This window comes from Heterocephalus glaber, unplaced genomic scaffold (genome assembly GCF_053883595.1).
Source record: "Heterocephalus glaber isolate CG9 unplaced genomic scaffold, H.glaber_assembly_v1.0 deba00001444, whole genome shotgun sequence".
NCBI lineage: Eukaryota > Metazoa > Chordata > Mammalia > Rodentia > Bathyergidae > Heterocephalus > Heterocephalus glaber.
The window spans coordinates 18,443,183-18,467,005 of NW_028258297.1; the positions used below are offsets into that span (position 1 = coordinate 18,443,183).

A 23,823-nucleotide genomic window follows, 5' to 3' on the forward strand; every position below is an offset into this window, starting at 1 on the left:
TTCCTTATCCACAAAAAGGCTTGACTTAGGGTGAGATTAGAGAAAACACACACGTACCACAAATAATCTACTTCTGGGGAAAAAAATACTATCCTCAACATTCCAAAATTATTTAAGTGGGCAAAAGGAAAAAAAACCCTCTATTTATATTAACAAAGCTTCTTTAAAATAGCATCTTTGTTGATTTATTTGAACTAAAAATTTATACTCCAAAAGTATACTTGTCCTCCAAAGCAATAAATGTTAAATAAAATAAAATTTAAATGAAGTTCATCTTAACTTCTTCCAATATCTTGATGAAAATGAAGGAGATTGACACTTCAAAGTTATTTTTGCATCACTTCTTGGCCTTTTGGCTAAGATCAAGTTCAAAGTCATTTTCATAGGAGAAACTGTAAACATTAAGAAAATTACTCTTATTTAATTTTTATTCAGTTTATTGGTACATTTAAGTATACCTTATGATCACATTCATCACTGAGAATTTGTACCTGTACATGATATATCTTGATTCTTATTTTTTCCCATTCTCCTTCTCTCCATTTAACCCCTCCAGGCCCCCCTAAATATGCCAGCTTTGTTTCCATTTTTTCCTTCTTACTTTCAATTTTTTTCTTTCCCTTCTTTCCTTTCCCCTCCTCACCCCCTCTAGTTCCGCTTTCCCTTTGAACACTAGTATTAGAGTCCCAGTCAACCCTGCTATTCCCATACTGGGTATCTTCCCAAAAGAATTAAAATAATCATACCACAGTGACATATGCCCACCCATGTTTATAGAGGTACAGTTTGTAATAGCTAAACCTTGGAAACAGCCCAAAAGCCCATCAACTGGTGAATGGATAAAGAAGATGTGTTTTATCATATAAAATTGAGTACCAAAAAAATAAAAAATTAAAAAAAATAAAATTGAGTACTACTCAGCCATAAAGAAAGATAAACTTGAGACATTTATAGCTAAATGGATGCACATTGAGGCCATACTCATAAGTGAAATAAATAGGACACACATGTGTAAATACCAAATCATTTCTCTGGTGTGAGAAACTGAAGGTAGAAATGAGGAGCAAAAGGTATAATAGATATTGTGAAATAGGAAGAAAATGCTCAAAGAAAATGTCTCTTATTATGTGACAAAGTTGACCAAAGTGTCATGTTTTAGTAATCACGGCTGTTTTAGATTTATAAGAAAAGCATGAGATGGCGGGGGGTGGGGGCGGGGGGTGGGGGGGTGGGGGGGTGGGGGGGTGGGGGGGGTAGAAGGATAGCAGAGAATCAATCAAGCCAAACATTCAGTCATTTCCTACACAAAAACATATCTTCATGTTTCCAGTTAGAAACACTGTTTCCCAAGTTAGTCCATTCTGTTAGGGTTTAGATTTGATTTTTCAAGAGGCTTCTTTAAATAAATCAAAAATCTATTACCCTTTAACTTCACTCACCAATTCTAGCACTACCCTTTGGGATCATAAATAAGTGGATAGGCTTATCGCTGCCCACTTCCCTTTAAATATTTGAAAATAATCCTACATCTATCCTTTATCTTTTCTCTTCCATAGTGTAAATATGTCTAGTTCTTTCCACTGTACTTCAGATGACAGAGTTTAATTTTCTTATCTTTTTGGTCTCTTGCCTATAAATGGCTTCTTGAAGTATGACTTTTCCAAAAATGCAACTCTATACATTTCACACCAACCTCTAGCACATTCTCCTTCCCTCTCTGGATGCCACAACTCAATGAGGTCCCCACACTTGCTATGTAGACTTTGTGAATAGTTGAAGTCCTGTCCAGTAAATAAGATAGTATTTAAAGTATTTGGGCCCAATTCTTATTGCCAGCAAACTTTATGTGCTACAAAATTTCAGGGGTAAATATTTCACCTGCTAATTAGATGATGCCTCCTGTCCTAGTAATTACTGCTAAACAATGTATCTTTTTAAGTTTGGAGGGTAAAGGAGAAAAAGGAAAACATAGCTGCCAAGACAATCAATATCAATGGCCAGTATAATAGATAATGTGAAATAGGAAGAAAAGGGGCAAAGAGGAAGTGGGAGGCATAGGGAAAAGGAAAGAAGGAAATGGAATTAATCTGAGAAAATGAAAAAATGGAAACAAAGTCTTTGTAAACAGGGAGGGATGGAGGGGTTGAAGGGAGGCCTGGGCAAGGGTGAAAAATAAGAACCAAGAGAGATTATCTAAAGGTCCAAATGTCATGATATTGTATACCTAAAACATACCAAAAAATTAAATTTTAAAAAATACATCAATGGCCAAATAAACGTATAGTGGTGTTAAAAGGATTATGAGAAAATTATAAGAAATATTTCCATGAGCAAGGCTATTGGTATGCTGGAAACATGCTATATTTTGACCCAGAAGGTGGTTTCATGGAGGCGCTCTTATGTAGAAAAGCATCATATTGCACCCTTACATTGTCTGCACTTTGCTCTGTGTAAGTCTCATCTGAACAAGGAAGGAAAAAATGTATCTATAAGTTGATCTTCTCTCAGTGGCTCTAAATTCACTTTTTACTTGTTTCGCTTTATTTGGAGTTAAGCTCTTCAGTTTTAATGGCCAAGAGGATATGGGTCTCCCATGGCTTTCATGCAGCAAAGACACTTATGTTAAAATTAAAATGCTCTTGAGCAGAGATGCCCCTTCCTATCTAATAACAGCTCAAAAGAACAGGGCCAACACTTGACTCACAAGTGAGTAGAATACTCATCTTTGTTGTCACTTGTGTTACACCAAAGAACACAGTGCCTGCCCAAATCTCCTTTTCATTAGGCTGACAGAAACCTAGAAACTGGTACTCTTAGTAGACTTTGGATAAATGAATCAAAGTGCTTTGCTAAAATGCATTTTTTCCAGGTTTTTCAAAGTCACCTAAAAGACCCTAGAAGTTGCAGAACACAGGGCACATATTTATTGATGTGTTTAAAAATCCAGAGTACAGATAGTACTCAGGAACGATAGGCCCAGATGCCCTATTAGGATGTTATTTGGCAACAGAAGTGGGTAAAGTGCTGGGATGAGAGGGGGGAAAGAAAACCATAACACAGTTTCTTCCTGCTAGTCACACAGGAGGATTTTTCACACATGAACAATGCCACCAACCATCCCCTTACCAGCAGGGACACGTTAGAATTGTGAGTGTGGGAACCATGGGCAGGAGAAAGGGAACAAAACTAGTTTCCAAAGATCTTTCAGCTCCAGTGCAGAAGAAATCATCCTGCAATAGTGAATCAGGAAACCTGGCTTGAATCCGAAATCTGCCATGACCTAGCTGTGCAGTTATCACTTAATTTCTCCCATTCGCCATTTATTCATCTATAAAAGGAAGTAGAGCAAAATGATATATAACCCCAAAGATTCCAAGTGCTCCCGGTCTTGCTGAATTATAATACCTCCTACTGTGTCTTGTTGGGTTCTATAATTTCTCAGAGAGAAGAAATGTTTCCACTTGGAATAAAAGATTCTCATTGTTTATTTTCATCTCTACCGTAGCAACATTCAAACATGCCCATATCACAGGTCTGAATCTCTCCCCCAGTGTCCTCTTGTTGGCTGCTTTCCAAAGAAGGAGACTTGGAACAATAACGTACAAAATCATGGGGAATTCCCACATCTCCCAAGATGAAGCATTACTACAGGGATTCAGAATTGGCGCTGGTTTTCCAGTTTCCTGAATGACTCTCTCCAGGTGGTATTTGTTGGATTTTACTGAAAGTTTATATATTCTTTACACTTAAAGCTATAAACTTTGTTCTGTTTCCGAGGACAAATCTGCCAACAGATTGCACAACTCGCAAAGCCCCAAGGTTATAAATGGGAGTTCTTTTCTGTATATTTCAAACTAGTAGCTCAAGAAAAGGACATTTTAATGGGTTAGATTATCACTTGACACATTAGAACGACATCAAGGAGTCTGAGATGTACTTTATCCAGAGACGAGAGGATGCAAAGAGATGCAGAGCTGTGGATGTAAAAGTCCCCGTCACATTATCTGGGACCTTGCCCTGGCAAAATAACTCACACACACAACAAATATATCTAAAAAGGAAAAGTTGGCATTAGTCTTCTCTAAAAACAAGTTTCAGAGAAAGGATCAGGTCTCTAGGGACTGTGGTAGCTATCAAATCATGGGTAGAATTAGCAGCATACCAGTTTTATTTGGTTACCACTACCTACAAAGGCCCACTGTCCATCCACTACCAGCCACACAAACACTTGTGTTGGAATCCAGAGAGGTAGGTGAGAAGAGATATAAGAGAAGTATCCTAAAATACAAAATAAAGATGCAGATCTGGCATCCAAAGGTGAGAAGGAAAGAATTATCAGTTTCTTTATCCCCACTCTGCCATAATAAACATGTTCCATCAAATTCTGCCAATTCCAACAGAAATAAAAAAAGAGGTACAGGTGTATTTCTATTGGTGCTAAGTTCTCTTTCATATTTTGTTTACCATTTTCATTTATACATTCACAATGAAAATACAAAACTAAATTCTACAATCCAGCATGCTTGCTAAAAATAAAAGCATGGCTTAATAATAAGCTTGCTTTCAACTATATATCACGCTCATTTTTATAAACCCAGTAATAAACAATCCTGATTTTAAATTAAAAGTTCACTCTCCTTTTTATGTAATTTCTAAAAATAGTTTGCTTAGCTAAATATGTAGGTCCTGCAGAATTGCCTAGATTTATGAAACATTCTTTAACAAACCAAACAATGACTATATAAAAAGCAGATGCAATACCTTTGTAATTCAATTTTATAGTTTAAAAATATTCTACATGGAAGTGCCAAATTCTGCCCTGCAGAGACACAGGGCTCCCACTGACGTCAATGAGAGCCATGCACTCACAAAGGAGGGCAAAACTATGCCCTGAGCACTTAAATTTAGTAATCCATTAGGCGCAGCGAGGAAGAAAAAGATCAGTGCAAATACCAGCTCATCAGCACTTAAATCTGCCAGTATTAAATGTCAGTTGCAGCAGTTTAAATCTATATGACTTGTAGAAGAGGAAGAAACCCAGGAGCAGAAGACAGCACCATCTTTCTTATAATTTAGTGGGGATTTGATGTACTCTGATATTCTCAAGGATAACCATGCCTTCATTCTTTTTTACACTTTCTTTTAGCCTTTTAAGACAGCTGAGGAGTCTGATTTCCTGAAATGAACTGTAAAACTTGTAGTTGTATAATCAAGGGAAAACCTCTTCCTTAAATGAATAAATAGGATTTACATGTGAACAAATGACTGCTCCTAATGCAAGCCAGAGACTTGAATTTGTTTGCATGGAGCAGATAAAGGGAAGACAGGGGAAGAGAGAAAGACTATGAGCTGCCAGATGAGTGAGGCTTCCAAGGAAGCCACTGATTTCCTGTCACTGTTGCACCCATTCTAGGTTTACCTGACTTATAGAGAGCTGTTGGCTTAACTCTCTGCTGTTGAAATAAAGTAGGATGAAGTCTCATACTAAGTGTAAAAACACTTTAAAAAAATTAAACATATCATAGAAAAATGAAGTAATAGTAACAGAAACATCATCCGCATGTTCAAGTAATCTGTCATTCATGTTTCCTTGTTAGACTGTGTCGTTAATGGAAATTTCCACAATAAAGTTAATTCCCTACTGCTTTATGAATTTAAAAAAAAATCTTAGCAATACACCACGTGAATTTAATTTTAAAGCTTGGTAAGAGTTGGACAATCTTTTCCTCTGCTAAATCTTACCTCTTTCTCGTCTCTTCTTCTTTTGTTCAATTGTATTTTCTGTTCTCAGAAAAACTTTACGAAGAATGTCATTCCCGGTTTAAATACTGTGGCTGCCTGTCCAGGTAACCAAATGGTAGGCCCAGCACCTTAAACCTGAAGATCCAGGTTCTCTTTCATTTGGACCTCACACTCTACCAGCCAATCTAACTATGCACTATCACCCCATAGAGTGCCCTACAATCACCACTTCTGTGCTCCGCCATTTGGGCCTCTCTTCCAACAACTCCATTTCCAGAGGTGCCCACTGAGAGGCATTTCAAGGTCAAGTTTGTGGATCACTTCCTCAACAATGCCTCCCACAATGCCTTGCTCCTGGCAAGCACTACGTGCTTTGTTCCCCAGCTGAACACCCCAAAACAGCCTGCATTTCTCCCACTGAATGACTGACTTTCTCTACTCACTTATCGCTACTGATATTTGATTTATTTCTCTTATTAGTCCGAAAGCACCTTATGGGCAAGTTGAATATTTAATATTTATTCATACCTTTTTTCTCATAAAATACCCAAACCAATCATTTGTTAGCAGTACAAGAGTCTAAAATGCTTTTGTTTTGTTGTTGTTGTTGTTTTTGTTTTGTTTTGTTTTGGTACTGGGGATCGAACTCGGGACCTTGTGGTTGCGAGGCAGGCGGCAGCACCACTGAGCTAAATCCCTGGCCCAAGAGTCTAAAATGCTTGCTGGAAGCTCAGAGAGTTAGTATACAAGTTGTACATATTGGTGGGGAGACACTCATTATAGTTAAAGTCAAAATAGAGTAAAATGCTGGCTCTATCTCAAGAGTGGTCAGTGAGCCAAGGAGGGCTATAAAATGTTCTGGCTCAAATGGCTTCTTGTCTGGCAACTGCTTCCAGGGAAAATTTCCTCCCTGGGGTCATGCCTTTAAATGTGGAAATATCATTTATTGCATTGTTGCTGGAGAAAGTGAGGAAAACAGTTGAGGATTCCTTCGTGCCCTCACCATCTACTCCCTACAATCAATATAAATGCTGCTCTTGCTGTCTTGGGACACTCAGTAGGTTTTTACAAAAAGCAAATTCACAAGAATGCATTTGAGAAAGCTCTTCCACTTCTTTTCCCTGCCACCAACAAGTCTATGACATCTCTTGTCTCTGCTCCCTAGGTGGTTCAGGATCAAAGACTGGATTGCTCAGGTTAGAGTAGGGTGAAAAATATAATAACGGCATCTTGAAGAGATGGCTGCAAACTGGGCTGAAGGAAACACTTCTCAGAGGGTAAAATCAATTAAGTGAGATGCCAGTGGAGAACCCTTAGTGGTTTCCAAGGGTCCAGTGTAGAATGTGATCAGCTAATTCCCCTGTGGCACTTAGAGAGCGCACCGATGCTGAACGCACCCTTAGGATTTCTGCTTTAGTGAGACTGGCATAGAGACTGGGCACTCACGTTCCTAAGGAGCACCCAGGATGAAGCATGAATCAGAGATGAAGATGCAAGTTCAGTTCAAAAGCTATTTTCTTTTTTTAATTTCAACTCCACCATGTAGTAAAACTAGGTCATAATGTCAACAACTTACAATCTCTAATCACTGCCAGTAGGCTCATCAAAGTAAGGAAGTCAGAACAAAGAGTGGATATGCACAGCATGAGAAAACTGTATTGAATGCCTTATTGATTAATCAATGACAATCTCCAGAAAAATTGGCAGAGGAGGGAATGTGTATAGAAATGCTGAAGAGAGTTTATTAATTCAAAGTAAAACCACTCTTTTTTACACCTTGTAAGGAATCACCTCTTTGTCTTTAATACAATAGAATTTCATATATTATAAAAACAAATTTTTTAAAAATAGTTTTCAGGAGGTAAAACAAGTCCTAGATACTTATCAACTCCTTGGAGGCATTTCATGCATCACACGGTTGCTGAATATGTTATTCTCTGCTTTATTTTCCAGCAATGTGTAAGTAAAAGAGCATATAAAAGGCTGGGGTTTTTTCTAGAAATCCTTATTTGTTTATTTCTCCTCCTCCTCCTCCTCCTCCTCCTCCTCCTCCTCCTCTCCAATTATTTCTTTCTTTTCCTTGACTATTTGAAGCAACAACTGAGTCTTTATCATTTAGATGTTGTTAGGGTAAGAATTCATTCTGAATTACACATTTGAATCTGACCCAACCAGTCTGAAATCCCTAAGCCTCAAATGACTTGGCTGGAAATAGCATTCTCTCATGAGATGTTTAGTTCTTCCTGATGCATGTTTTCTGTCTGTTGCAGTATCTAAAAGTGAAGCCGTGAAAGATATGATTGTGCAAGTTATTCATAATTTAGAAACTTGCGAGAGGCTAGGTTTCAGGTTTGCTAATTTCAGGTTGCTGTCTTAATAACTTTCTTCCCTATTCTTTACATTGTATCATAATTTTGTCACAGTTGTAGTGAAATTTTCCACATAGAAAATTCTTTTTTCCCAACTATCATCAACAGTGATTTATTTCAAAACTCAACATGTTTTAAATTTACTTGAAAAAAATTCTCCATTTTGCTGTTTTAGAGAACTGTGTGATCCTAATCTTACAGTAAAAATAAGCAAAATGTAATGATTACAAAAACATGAAAAGAAGTTACCCTTGCCTCAGCAAAAATAACCAAATTTCTTCTCCCTGAGTCTAAGTAAAGATCATTAAAATATTGTAGGATAGTAACTGTCATAAGCCAAAAGGGAAATTAGTACAAAAGAAAGAGCCAAGAAGTGGAAAGAGTCAAGCAAAGGAAATGATCTTAAATGAGTTCATGCACCAGCTGAAAATGAGCAACATGGCAAGCCAGTAGACCAGATATATTTTACAGATAAAAAAAACAAAAGCTGTGTCTTCATCTTCTAGCTGAGCCTGACCTTTATTTGGTATTTATTTATTTCCTCTCATTGACTTGAAGAGTAAGAACACAAGTCAAACTCCAAGTATGCTTTTCCACTTTCCTTTCCCTTAATACTTCCCACTAAAATGGCACAAAAAACATATATGATTGTATATGTCTAGCAGTTTTTATCTGGAGGAATTTATTACATATTTGGAGGGAAAGGAGGAATAATATATTATACAATGTAGTGTTTAATAACTGGTTCTACTATTAATAAATACATGAGTTTATCATCTTACTACATTGTCATTAGACATGAGCACTGATGTTACACATGTATCTTTGTGTCTATGTCTGTTGTCTGTGTCTGCATGTTCATTCCACACTATGGCTTCTCAGCACTTCTTCCATCGAGTGCAAAGGTGAACATTTCCTCTGACATGGAGTCATATGTAGAAGAGAAACTTTCTACAATACAAATCTCCTGTGTGATATCTCTGTCCCTTACTGCCTATAGGACAGAATGCAAATATTCTTCTCTGACTACATTCATCATTTTTCAAATTTCATGCTAGCCTGTAAGAAACAGCCTATTGATGACTCCTCTTGGAACTCTTTATACTATCCTCAGACAGACAGCCCCTTCATCCAGCCAATTCCCAATTATCCGTCAAGATAAGGCTTCCTCCTGGAAGCCCTTCCTGGTTTTCTCTTCCATCAACCCAGACTGGAGAGCCCTTTCCTTGTCCATCCAGAATATAAGATAAAATATTAACAAAATCTCATTTCTGCCTGTTCACTGCTTAACAGATTTTAGCCTTCTTAATGATACCAACTGTGTGGTATCATCTCTATAGTTGCAAGGCCTAATTATGCCTGGCATGAAGTAGACAACCAATAAACATTTCATAAATTACCAAATTAAATCTCAGCTGATTCAACAATTTATAGGCCAAACAGATAAAGGACATAAAGTACAGAAAACCATGGTGACTGAAAACTACTGTGTAGTTATTACATGTTAAACTTCAAACATTTAACAAAATAGAGAGAGAGATACATATTTAGAAATGTATTTAACAATAAGCCTTTCTGAACATCACTATTCTTTCAAATATTTCTTAAACCTATACTACCGCTTAACCCATTATGATTACTTGAAAATGCACCCTTTTTCCCAGCATGAATTCTTGTTAAATCCAAAGCTATGTCTTCCATCTTCATGTGTCTGTAAGTCCTAAGTCTGTCCCTATTATAAAGGAACCCTTGACAAATGACTTGTGAATTAATATTGCTCACTTATTCTTCACTTTTAAAATATCTTTTAATACAATTTCTAAATCAAATAATCCTAAAGCTCAATTGAATAGGAAGGCAGCATATAGAAAAAGAATTTCTGCCCCCTTACCTGAAGAAAGCAGCCAAATTGTGCATAAGCATTCTGAATTGAGACACCAACACCTTCTTCTCCTTGGTCTTTAATGTGTGTATATCTGAATATGTGTTTACCATATCTTTCAAGGAGTTCCAGCTTAAAGCTAACATGTTGTTAATGTCATTAAATTTCAAAATGTACAAAGCAGATTTTTCTCTAATCACACTGTATGACAGAGCTAACGTAACTTCTTTTCCCATAATATATGCCAATATAAAAGTTAAAGGCAATCCAGAGTTTTGACTTAGAAAGTGGAGCTAACCAGCACTTTTAAATCTTTGTTCCTGTGATTCTCTTCCATATCAGCAATGTTTTGCCATATTATAAATTCATTCATACATGCATACATACATACATAGATCAGTCTACATCACAGACAGCCGAACCTTTTTATCCAAGTAAGTCTGAGTCAACATTGACTTTAATCACAAGTATTCAGTTGTCTGCAACTCAAATGGTACCACTCAAGGGCCAGGTGGCACACAGTCCTTGCATTCACTAGGTATGGGGAGGAAGCAAGGGCAAGAGGTGAAGGACTTGAAATGTCTTACAAGCAGCCTACCACAATTAGTGCAATACATTCTCCTAAGAAAAATGCCTAAAATGGCAGAGTTTTCTAAGATAGACTCTTTCTCAGAAAGTAGATTGACTGCATACAGCTTTTCCCAATTTTAGAAACTCCTCGGGGTTCAGGTAGCTTTTGTCAGAGTCCTTATTCAGGATAAAACAAAACTCAGTTCTTACCCCAAAATTTTTCAAGGAATTTTTTTGCTAAAACCCTCTGAGTTTTCTCTTACATAGAAATTCATCACCTGATAGCTGTCATCATCACCTCATCAAATATGGAAAGACCACTTTCAGAGCTCTTATAAAGAGGTCCAAGGTGTACAAAAGGCAAGACAAAGAAATTAAAGGCATAAAGATTAAAATAGAAGTAAAAATGAGCCTACACAAGAGCGATTATTTACAGAGAGAAAGCCAAGGAGTAAACACACACATGACAAAAAAGTTACAAACAGAGCAAGACTGCAGATACGAGATGAATAAACAAAAGTAATCTAAGCTTCTATATCTTAGCAGCAAATGAAAACAAATGAAAAATTAAATTTAAAAGTAATTCTTAAATAAAGATGAAAATCAAACTTTGCAAAATCTATGGGATTCAGCAAAGATAGTACCAAGAGAGAAACTGATAGGACTGAATGTACATATCAAAAAAAAGAAAGATCTAAAATCAACCATCTAAGCTACTAGCATAAGAAACTAGAAAAAGCATAAATTAATTCCACAGTAAGCAAAATCAAGAAAAAGCAGAAAACAATGAAATTGAAAGCAGGAAACCAATTAAGAAAATCAACAGAACAAAAAGAAAGTTCTTTGAAAAGATCAATAAAACAGATGAATAACTAACTATGAAAAATGAAGAGAAGATACAAATTATTAATGTAAGTAACAAAAGTAGGGATATCTCCACCAATCTCATAGTCATCCAAAGGAGAATAAAGGAATGCCATGAACAATTCAATGCCCATGAATTTCATACCACAGATAACATGGAACAATTCACTGAAAGACATCAAACCTTTTGCGAGGAAAAATAGACAAACTTAGTAGGCCTGTAACTGTTTAAGAAATGGAAATGGAGCAGAGGAGGCTTCCTTGGCACCTTACCACCACTCCCAGAGCAGAGTAGGTGAGCTGTGCTGGTGCCAGGAGCACTCAAACACACACACACACACACACACACACACACACACACACACACCCCTTCAAAAGGAGAAGACACATAAACATGTCTCAAAAACAGACTTCCAGATCACCTACAGCAACCCCAAAGGGAAATGAGATGGAACGCTCTGATATCCAACCACCTGGACTCTTGAATTGGCAACAAAAGAAGATCTGGAAAAAATGAAATGAGAAATAATTTCTCAGATAACAGCAGAAATTATGCTGATAGTGCAAGACATGATGAATAAATCTAGAGAGGAGCTCAGGAACATGATGGAATCCCAAAATAGGAAAAAAATGGAATCCATAAAACTGGTGCAAACACACTTCCAAGAGATCAAAAACTCCATTGAAAGTCTACACACCAGAATGAGCCAATGTGAGGACAGAATTTTAGATACAGAAGATAAGCTGGCAATTAGCTAACAGGAAAAAGAAAAATTGCTTTAAAATTGGAAGGGACCATGAGAAACCAAACTAGCAGCTGCTAGAGGATTCAAAAAAGAATAACATAAGACTGATTGCAGTCAATGAAGAAACAGGAGAGAGTGCAGATGACATTAAAAAAACTGTCCACAAAATGATGGCAGAAAACTTCCCAACCAGGGGAAAAGAACGTGACATACAGACAAATGAGCCATATATGACTCCAGATAGCCTTGATCAAAAAAAATCTACACATAGGCATATAATTGTTAAGATTCCAGAAACCCAACAGAAGAACAAAGTTCTAGATGCCCTGCCAAGGTCCTGAGTTGCACAGGACACGCTGAATCAGCCCCCTGCAGACAGGCAGGTCTGTGCACGCCCTACCGAGGTCCTGAGTCACACAGAACATGCCGAATCACCCTGCTGCAGACAGGCAGGTCTGCCCATGCCCTACCAAGGTCCCGAGTCACACAGAAAACGTGGAATCACCCCGCTGCAGAGAGGCAGCCACCTGGTTCCACACTACAAAGGCGCAGAGGACACCAAACCACCAGACCAAGGTACTGAGTCCCACTGTTCCCGGCCCAGAGGTAGGGGCTTCTGAGCCATCATCCCACTGCTCGTGGTCCAGAGGAAGGAGCTTCCTGGTCACCATCCCTCCCGCTGCTCCAAGCCCAGAGGAAAGGGCTTTTTGGCCACCTTCTGTCCCACTGCTCCTGGCTCAGAGGAAGGGGCTTCCCAGCCACCATCCCTCCCGCTGCTCCCAGCCCACAGGAAAGGGCTTTTGGGTCACCATCCCTACCACTGCTCTCGACCCCCGTCCCACCTCTCCCAGCTCAGAGGAGATAATCCATGCAGGTGCAAACAGCCCCCCCCCAGTCCAAATGAGAAAACACATAAATAAGTCTCAAAAGCAGACTTCCAGATCACCTACAGCAACCACAAAGGGAAATGAGATGGAACTCTCTGATATGCAACCACCTGGACCCACTGAACTGGCAACAAAAGGGGATCTGGAAAAAATGAAATCAGAAATAATTTCCCAGATAACAGGAGAAATTGTGCCCCTAGTGCAAGACATGATTAATAAATCTAGAGAGGAGCTGAGGAACATGATGGAATCCCAACATAAGAAACAAATGGAATCCATAAAACAGATGCAAATAGATTTCCAGGACATGAAAAACTCCACTGAAAATCTACACAGCAGAATGAGCCAATGTGAGGACAGAATTTCAGATAGAGAAGATAAGATTGCAATTAGTGACCAGGAAAAGAAAAATTGCTTCAAAACTGCAAGAGAACATGAGAAATCAATCCACTAGCTGCTAGATGATGCAAAGAAGAATAACACAAGACTGATTGGGCTCAATGAAGAAACAGGAGAGAGTACAGATGACATAAAAAAATCTCTTCACAGAAATAATGGCAGAAAACTTCCCAAGCAGGAGAAAAGATCTTGACATACAGATAAGTGAGGCATATAGGACTCCAAATAGCCTTGATCAAAAAAAATCTACACATAGGCATATAATTGGTAAGATTCCAGAAATACGACGGAACAAAGTTCTCCAAGCAGTCAGAGAAAAGAAACAAATCACATACAAAGGAAAGCCCATCAGAATCACAGCAGACTTCGCAACACAAACCATGAAGGCAAGAAGAGCTTGGAGTGACATATTCCAAGCCCTAAAAGAAAACAGCCTCCAACCCAGATTGATGATACCCTACAAAACTATCTTTCAAAATTGATGGAGAAACGAGATACTTTCATGACAAAGAGCACCTTAGGAACTTCGTGAATACCAAACCAGCACTCCAAAGAATTTTACACAATAGCCTAGGAACAGATATTGAGGATCACAACCCCAGGAAGCAAAGCAGAATGAACCCATCTGGCATGACAAGAAATTAAATGGAAAGGGGGAGAACCCAACAAAAAGAAAAAGTCATGGCAATGACAAGTCAATACATTTCAGTTATAACCATCAACGTTAATGGTCTCAATTCACCAATCAAAAGAAATAGACTGGCAGAATGGGTCAAGAAGCAAAATCCAACAATATGTAGCATACAAGAAACACACTTCATTCAAAAGGAAACTCACAGACTGAAAGTTAAAGGGTGGAAAACAATACTCCATGTGATAGGAACCCGAAAAAAAGCAGGAATAGCTATCCTCTTGGCAGATCAAGTAGATTTCAAACCAACACTGATTTAGAGAGATGAAGAAGGGCACTACATCCTTGTAAAGGGAAGAATCCAAGAGGAAGAGATGACAATCATAAATATCTATGCACCTAACACTAGTGCACCCAACTATATAAAACAAATACTAACGGACATGAAAAGCCATATATGCACTAATACAATTGTAGTGGGGGACATCAACACCCCACTGTCACAGATAGATCAACTAGACTAAAAACAAGTAATGAAATACTAGAACTCAATTGAACTCTTGAACAAATGAACTTAACAGATGTTCACAGAGTCTTCCACCCCACAAAATCAGAATAGACATTCTTCTCAGCTGCACATGGGTCATTCTCCAAAATAGAACACATACTCACACATAGAACATGTTTAAGTAAGTGCAAAGGAATTGAAGTTATCCCCTGTATAGTATCAGACCATAGTGCAATGAAATTGGAGATCCACAGCAAAAAGAAACTCAAAAAATTTCATAAACACATGGAAATTGAACAACACACTTCTGAATAACCAATGGGTCACAGAGGAAATTAAAGAAGAAATCAGACAGTTCCTTTAATTAAATGACAATGACAATACAACATATCAGAATCTATGGGACACAATGAAAGCAGTCTTATGAGGGAAATTCATAGCAGTGAATACTCATATTAGGAAAACAGAACGAGCCCAATTAAACAACCTGATGCTGAACTTCAAGCTTCTAGAAAAAGAAGAGCAGGACAAACCCAAAGCTCATACAAGGGAGGAAATTATAAAGATCAGAGGAGAAATCAATGCAATGGAGACTAAGAGAATGATACAAAAACTCAATGAAGTCCAGAGTTGGTTCTTCTAAAGAACCAACAAAATTGACAAACCTTTAGCCATCCTTGTCAGAAAAAGGAAAGAAAAGGCCGAAATCCATACAATTAGGAATGAAAAGGGTGGATTACAACAAACCAAGCAGAAATCCAGAGGATCATCAATACCTACTTCGAGAACCTATACACCAATAAGATGGACAACACAGAAGAAAGGGACAGATTCCTAGATACATATGAATTACCAAAGTTGAACGAAGAAGACCTAAAAATTCTGAACAACCCAATATCAACCAATGAAATTGAAAATGTAATGAAAAACTTATCAACTAAGAAAAGCCCGGCCTCTGATGGCTTCACTGCTGAATTCTACAAGACATTAGGAGAGGAACTGCTGCCACTACTGTTTAAACTCTTCAATGAAATTGAAAGGGAAGCAATACTCCCAAATTCATTCCTGGAAGCAAGTATCACCTTGATCCACAAAGCAGAGAAAGACCCAACTGAAAAAGAGAACTATAGGCCAATCTCACTAATGAACATAGATGCAAAAATCCTTAATTAGATAATGGCAAACAGAATGCAGAAGATCATCAAAAAGATCATACACCCTGATCAAGTGGGATTCATCCCAGGGATGCAAGGATGGTTCAATATATGAAAATCAATCAATGTAATACACTATAACAATAGAGTCAAGGACAAAAACCATATGATTATCTCCATAGATGCAGAAAAAGCATTGGACAAAATCCAATATGCATTTATGATAAAAACCCTACAAAAAATTGGAATAGATGGTCTCTACCACAAAATGATAGAAGCCATCTATGAAAAACCAACAGCCAATATCATACTAAATGGTCAAAAACTGAAATCCCTCACACTAAAATCAGGAACAAGACAAGGATGTCCACTATCACCACTCTTGTTCAATATAGTTATGGAAACATTAGCCACGGCAATTAGATAAGAGAAAGAAAAAAAAGGAATAAAGATAGGTAATGAAGAAGTCAAATTGTCATTATTTGCAGATGACATGATACTCTATATAGAAGACCCCAAGAACTCCACCAAAAGTCTTCTAGACTTAATAACCAAATTCAGTCAAGTAGCTGGTTACAAGGTCAACACACAAAAATCAATAGCTTTCCTCTACACGAATGACAGACTCACTGAGAGAGAAATAGGGCAAATAATTCCTTTCACAATAGCATCCAAAAAACTGAAATACCTAGGAATCATCCTAATGAAAGAAATCAAAGACCTCTTCTCTGAAAACTATGGCACTCTGAAAAGAGAGATTGAAGATGATATCAGAAAATGGACAGACATCCCCTGCTCCTGGGTAGGAAGGATTAATATAGTGAAAATGGCCATACTTCCAAAACTGCTATATAGATTTAATGCAATTCCAATTGAGATCCCAGCAGCATACATCATGGACCCTGAGAAAACAATCCAAAAATTCATTTGGAGCAAGAAGAGACCCAGAATAGCAAAAGCATTTATAGGTAACAGAGACATGGCAGGGGGTATCACAATCTCCAACCTGCAACTATACTACAAAGCTACTGTGATAAAAACAGCATGGTACTGGCAAAGAAACAGACTTGAGGACCAGTGGAACAGATTAGAAGATGCAGAAAAAACTCCAGACACACTCAGCCATCTCATCTTTGACAAAGGAGCCAAACACCCTCACTGGAAGAAAGATAGCCTCTTTAATAAATGGTGCTGGAAAAATTGGGCTTCAACTTGCCAAAGATTAAAACTAGACCTGTATCTCTCACCATGCACTAAACTAAAATCAAAATGGATTAAAGATCTAAATATTAAAATAGAAACTCTGAACCAGTTGGAACAGAGGTTAGGTGGAACCCTTGAAGACATCGGTGTAGGAAAAGATTTTATGAACAAAACCTCAGTTGCCCATGAACTAGCACAAACAATCAACAAATGGGATCTCTTCTTATTAAAAGGCTTTTGCATAGCATGAGAAACCACCAGCAGTGTGAAGAGACACCCCACAATGTGGGAAAAAATCTTCACCTGTTCTTCCTCAGACAAAGCTCTACTATCTCGAATCTATAAAGAACTTAAAAAGAGCAGACCTCCCAAATTTAAAGACCCAGTCCAAAAATGGGCATCTGAAATGAACAGACATTTCTCAGACAAAGAAGTAGAAATAGCAAATAAATACATGAAAAAATGTTCAACATCACTGGCCATTCGAGAGATGCAAATGAAAACAACACTGAAATTCCACTTCACTCCAGAAAGAATGGGTGCTATCATGAAATCAACCAATAACAAATGCTGGCGGGGCTGTGGGGAAAGAGGAATCCTGCTCCACTGCTGGTGGGAGTGTAGACTGGTGCAACCATTGTGGAAATCAGTATGGAGATACCTCAAAGAACTAGGACTGGAAGTCCCATTTGACCCCGCTATTCCACTGCTGGGGATCTTCCCCAAAGAATTAAAAGAATCATACCACAGTGATATATGTTCACCCATGTTCATAGTAGCACAGTTTGTAATAGCTTAAACTTGGAAACAGCCCAAATGCCCATCAACTGGAGACTGGATAAAGAAAATGTGGTTTTTTAATAAAATGGAGTACTACTCAGCCATCAAAAATGAGAAATTAAGAGACATTTATAGCTAAATGGATGCACATTGAGGTGATACTCTTAAGTGAAATAAATAGGACACAGATGTGTAAATACCGAATAGTTTCTCTGGTGTGAGAAACTGAAAGTGTAAATAAGGACTAAATGTATAATAGGTCATGTGAAATAGGAAGAAAAGGGGCAAAGGGGAAGGAAGTGGGAGGGCTAGGGGAAAGGATAGAAGGGAATGGGATTAATATGAGAAAATGGAAAAATAAGAACAAAATCTTTGTAAATAGGGAGGAATGGAGGGGTTGAAGGGAGGGCTGGGCAAGGCTGAAAAATAAGAACCAAGAGAGATTATGTAAAGGTGCAAACTTCCAATGATGAATGTCATTATATTGTATACCTAAAATGCACCAATAAAAGGATATATAAAGAAAAATTAATTAATTAAATAAATAAATATCACATGGGTTTTCATATATGAGAAACAAAAAAAATAAAGAAGCTGTGAAAAAAATTATTACCAGAAGCATCATAACCATGAACTAACAGCTATAGACATAAAGGCAGGCACATTTAATTCCACCTCCCTCCCAGGTTGATGTCAGCAGCACTGCCGACAAAGCATATGTGTACAGAACTTGAAGAGGCACAAGGGTAAGTTCATGTGTCATGTGATAGCTATTCAGAAATGCTAGTGAGCCCTTTCCTCACTAAAATTGCACATCTGTTAAATGTCCAGCATTTCATTATGAAAAACATTTGCATTCGTTTAACTCCTTAGGTGGCCCATTCATTTAGCTGGGCTACATATTTCATGAATATTCATTAGTACACCTTATTTACATAGTCACCAAGCCATTACATTCTGCAACCAATATTCTAAACCAGAACTCTGAATTAACCCTCACCGATGTGCAATCATAGTACCATGATTGATGTTCATAATGACCTTAAAGTATTATATGATTTTAGAGCTTCTTCTATACCAAAGGAAGTAAATTCATCTCCAAATTAAATCTCAATTGAAAATTAAAATGCTAATGAGATTGCATCTGTGGTCTATTACACTGGCAGTGATTAAGAGAAATGATCGAGGTATGCAGAAATGGATCTCCTGAACACTGTCAAGGAAATATAAACTAGTACAAACTTTTAAGAGAACAGTTTATCAAGATGTATTAAAAGGTTCACAAATAATAATGGTCAATATTTATACGGTACTTAAAATAAGTAGTGCAATATTCTAAATGTTTTTCATCTATTAACTAATTAATCCTTTAAAACTCCCTTGAAGAAACTGAATCGCTGAGAGATTCCCACAGCTGGTAACTGGCAGAGCCAGGTTTTGAAAACAAAAAAAAAATCTGCCTTTAAGATTTTCACTATCTATGAGTCACATTATATTACATTGTATTACATTTCAAAATGTGTACTTTCACACTTCAATTCCTCTTCTGGAGTTTATTCTAAGGATGTGATAAAAGATATATACAAAAATGTATCTATCTACAGATATGTTCATTGCAGCACTAGTAATAATAATAAAGCTACAAATGACCAAAATACCTATACTCAATGATAAAGTTTACAGCACCTCCATGGGACAAACTACTGCTCAGCCATTTGTAGCTGTTACTTTTAACAAATCAGAAAAAAAAGATTATGCACAGTAAGACCTTGTGCTGACATTTCACCATTTGTACTTCCCCACAACTCCCCCCAACAACCATCCTCTGTGCCTTAAAAGACTGCTCACCTGGGCTCCCATCAAGACTGCCTGGGTCCTACCAATAAGAAGACCAAGGGGAAGCAAGTCTTCTAGACTTAATAACCAAATTCAGTAGAGTACCTGGATACAAGGTCAACACTCAAAAATCAATAGCCTTCCTGTACAGAAACAACACACTCATTGAGAGAGAAACTGTAGAAATAACTCTTTTCACAACAGCAACCAAAAAAAAAAAAAAAAGAAATATCTAGGAATCAAGCTAACAAAAGAAATCAAAGACCTCTACTCTGAAAACTATAGCACTCTGAAAAAAGATCAAAGATGATATCAGAAAATGGAAAGACATCCCTTGTTCTTGGGTAGGAAGAACCAATATTGTGAAAATGGCCATACTTCTGAAGCTATATAGATTCAGTGCAATCCCAATTGAAATTCCAATAGCATACTTCACAGACCTTCAGAAAAAAAATCCAAAAATTCATTTGGAACAAGAAGAGACCTAGAATAGCAAAAGCAATTCTAGGCAACAGAGACATGGCAGGGGGTATCACAATCCCCAACTTGAAATTATACTACAAAGCCACTGTGATAAAAATAGGATGGTACTGGCTAAGAAACAGACCTGAGGGTCAAAGGAACAGATTAGAAGACACTGAAACAACTCCAGACATACTCAGCCACCTCATCTTTGACAAAGGAGCCAAACACTCTCACTGGAGGAAAGATAGCCTCTTTAATAAATGGTGCTGGAAAAACTGGGTTTCAGCTTGCCAAAGATTAAAACTAGACCCGTACCTCTTACCATGTACTAAACTCAAATCAAAATGGATAAAAGATCTAAATACTAGAACAGAAACACCACACTTGCTAGAAAACAGGTTAGAGAGAACTCTTGAAGACATGGCGTAGGAAAAGATTTCATGTTCAGTCACACGTGAACTAGCACAAAGACTCAACAACTGGGATCTCATCTTATTAAAAAGCTTCTGCACAGCAAGAGAAACCACCAACAGAGTGAAGAGATAAGTGAAAAAAATTTTACCAGCTGTTCCTCAGACAAAGGTCTACTATCTAGAATATATAAAGAACTTAAAATAAATCAGACCTCCCAAATTGAAAGAACCAATCCAAAAATGGGCATCTGAAATGAACAGATATTTCTCAGATGAAGTAGAAATAGCAAATAAACACGTGTAAAATGTTCAGTATCACTGATCATCTGAGAGATGCAAATGAAAACAATGCTGAGATTCCACCTCACTCCAGAAAGAATGGCTGCTGTTGAGAAATCAACCAATAACAAATGCTGGCAGGGCTGTGGGGAAAGAGGAACCCTGCTCCACTGCTGGTGGGAGTGTAGACTGGTGCAACCACTGTGGAAATCAGTATGGAGATTCTGAAAAAAACTAGAATTAGAGGTCCCATTCGACCCAGCTATTCCCCTACTAGGTTTCTTCCCAAAAGAATTAAAAGCATCATACCACAGCAATATATGCGTACCTATGCTTATAGTGGCACAGTTTGCAATAGTTAAATCTTGGACAGCCCAAATGCTCATCAACTGGTGAATAGATAAAGAAGATATGATTTTTTTTGGGTACCGGGGATCGAACTTGGGTCCTTGCACTTGTGCAACAGGCAGCAAAACCACTGAGCTAAATCCCCGGCCCAAGATTTTTTTATAAAATGGAGTACTACTCAGCCATAAAGAACAATAAGCTAGAGTCATTTATAGCTAAATGGATGCACATTGAGGCCATACTCTTAAGTGAAATAAACAGGTCACACATGCGTAAATACTGAATAGTTTCTCTGGTATGAGAAACTGAAAGTGTAAATGAAGACCAAAATGAATAATAGATAATGTGAAACAGGAAGAAAAGGTCCAAAGAGGAAGGGGAAAGGGGGGGGTGGTTAGGTGAAAGGAAAGAAGGGAAAGAAAAAATATGAGAAAAGAAGGAAAGAATGGAAACGAAATTTTTGTAAATAGGGAGGGGTGGCAGGATGGAAGGGAGGGAGGGGACTGGGGAAAAAAGAAGAACCACGATATATCATGTACAAGTACAAGTTCCCAATGATGAATGGTATCATAATGTATACCTAAAATGTACCAATAAACTTAATTTTAAATAAAGAAGACCTTCAATCTCTCTTTTCAGAGTGCCATAGTTTTCAGAGAAGAGGTCTTTGATTTCTTTCGTTAGATTGATTCCTAGGTATTTCAGTTTTTTGGATGCTACTGTGAAAGGAATTATTTGCCCTATTTCTCTCTCAGTGAGTCCATCATTCGTGTAGAGGAAAGCTATTGATTTTTGTGTATTGATCTTGTAACCAGCTACTTGACCGAATTTGTTTATTAAATCTAGAAGACTTTTGGTGGAGTTCTTGGGGTCTTCTATATAGAGTATCATGTCATCTGCAAATAATGACAATTTGACTTCTTCATTTCCTGTCTTTATTCCTTTTTTTTCTTTCTCTTGTCTAATTGCCGTGGCTAATGTTTCCAGAACTATATTGAACAAGAGTGGTGATAGTGGACATCCTTCTCTTAGCATGAAGGATTTCAGTTTTTGACTATTTAGTATGATAGCTAAAACTTGGAAACAGCCTAAATGCCCATCAACTGGAGACTGGATAAAGAAAATGTGGGTTTTTTATAAAATGGAGTACTACTCAGCCGTCAAAAATGAGAAATTAGAGACATTTATAGCTAAATGGATGCACATTGAGGTGATACTCTTAAGTGAAATAAATAGGACACACATGTATAAATACCGAATAGTTTCTCTGGTGTGAGAAACTGAAAGTGTAAATAAGGATTAAATGTATAATAGGTAATGTGAAATAGGAAGAAAAGGGGCAAAGGGGAAGGAAGTGGGAGGGCTAGGGGAAAGGATAGAAGGGAATGGGATTAATATGAGAAAATGGAAAAATAGGAACAAAATCTTTGTAAATAGGGAGGACTGGAGGGGTTGAAGGGAGGGCTGGGCAAGGGTGAAAAATAAGAACCAAGAGAGATTACGTAAAGGTGCAAATTTCCAATGATGAATGTCATTATATTGTATACCTAAAATGTACCAATGATTAGAATGAATAATCAATAATGCAAAATAGGAAGAAAAGGTCCAAAGGGGTAGGGGTAGTGGGAGGGGCAGGGGAAAGAAAAGAAGGGAAAGGAAAAATGATGAGAAATGGAAAAAATGGAAATAAAGTCTTTGTAAATAGGGAAGGGTGGAGGGGGTGAAGGGAGGGCTAGGAATGGGGAAAAAATAGGAACCAAGATGCATTATGTAAAGGTACAATTCCCAATGAGAAATGTAATTGTGTTGTATACCTAAAATGTACCAATAAAAGAATTTAACAAAAAAAAAAATTTAAGAAAGAAAGAAAGAAAGAAAGACCAAGTGGAGACCAGAATAGAAGGACAGGAAAAAATGGTGGGGGCCAGGCAATTTCATTTTCCAGTCTCACCCTGCCTTGGCTGCAGTGGTCCCATCCCTCTGGACCTCAGTTCCTCCAGGATTCCAGCATGTCTGGGGCTCCAAGGTCCTTTCTTCCCAGACCCCCTCAGGCTAGGGAAGTCATAGGTTCCTACTGTCTGTTTCAAGCCCCTTCCTCATTGGCTCCTCCCTCACTGGCTCCTGGAGGCTCCTCCTCATTGGCCCTTCCTTCTCAAGCAGAGTCCTTTCTTGAGACTTCCTTAGTGAACCATTGGAATGGAATTCTGTTGCCTACCTAATCCCCAACTATGGTGATGGGAAGTAAAAGGAAACATATATTGTAGATTAGAAAAAAAATCTGATAGTATATACAAGAAGATGCTGCCAATGTTTACCTTTGGGTGATGAGACTACATTTATTTTTACCTTTTCCATAGACTTTGAATGAAAGGACTTTATTCAAATCTCCACTCACAAACTTACTGTGTTGATCATGCTGGACAAATGTCAAATAGTGATTTACAAAATAAAAGTAATGTCTACTTCTTCAGATTTTTATTCATATTAACTAAGATAGTCCTTGAAAAGTTCTCAGTGTACAAAGGTGTTTGTGTGAAGTCTTTTTTTAGCTTTTTATTGCATGGCTATTTGTATGGTGAAATGGTATGAAATATGACAAAAATACGCAAGTATGTATTCAAAAATGCTGAAGAGTTATCAAAGGCCATGTAAGTATATATTTTAAAATTGTACAATGAAAGAAAAAATAACTTCCTTGCCTAACAGTAGTGATTTGAAATATTTTTAGTAATTTGTTGAAATGACAT

General features: G+C 37.6%; 1 long non-coding RNA gene across 1 annotated transcript in view; it reads right to left on the reverse strand.

Annotated features, from left to right (window-relative positions):
• LOC110349415 (uncharacterized) overlaps nt 1–23,823 on the reverse strand; it is a 168,031-nt gene that overhangs the window by 53,190 nt on the left and 91,018 nt on the right. The gene's annotated exons all lie outside the window — the stretch shown is intronic.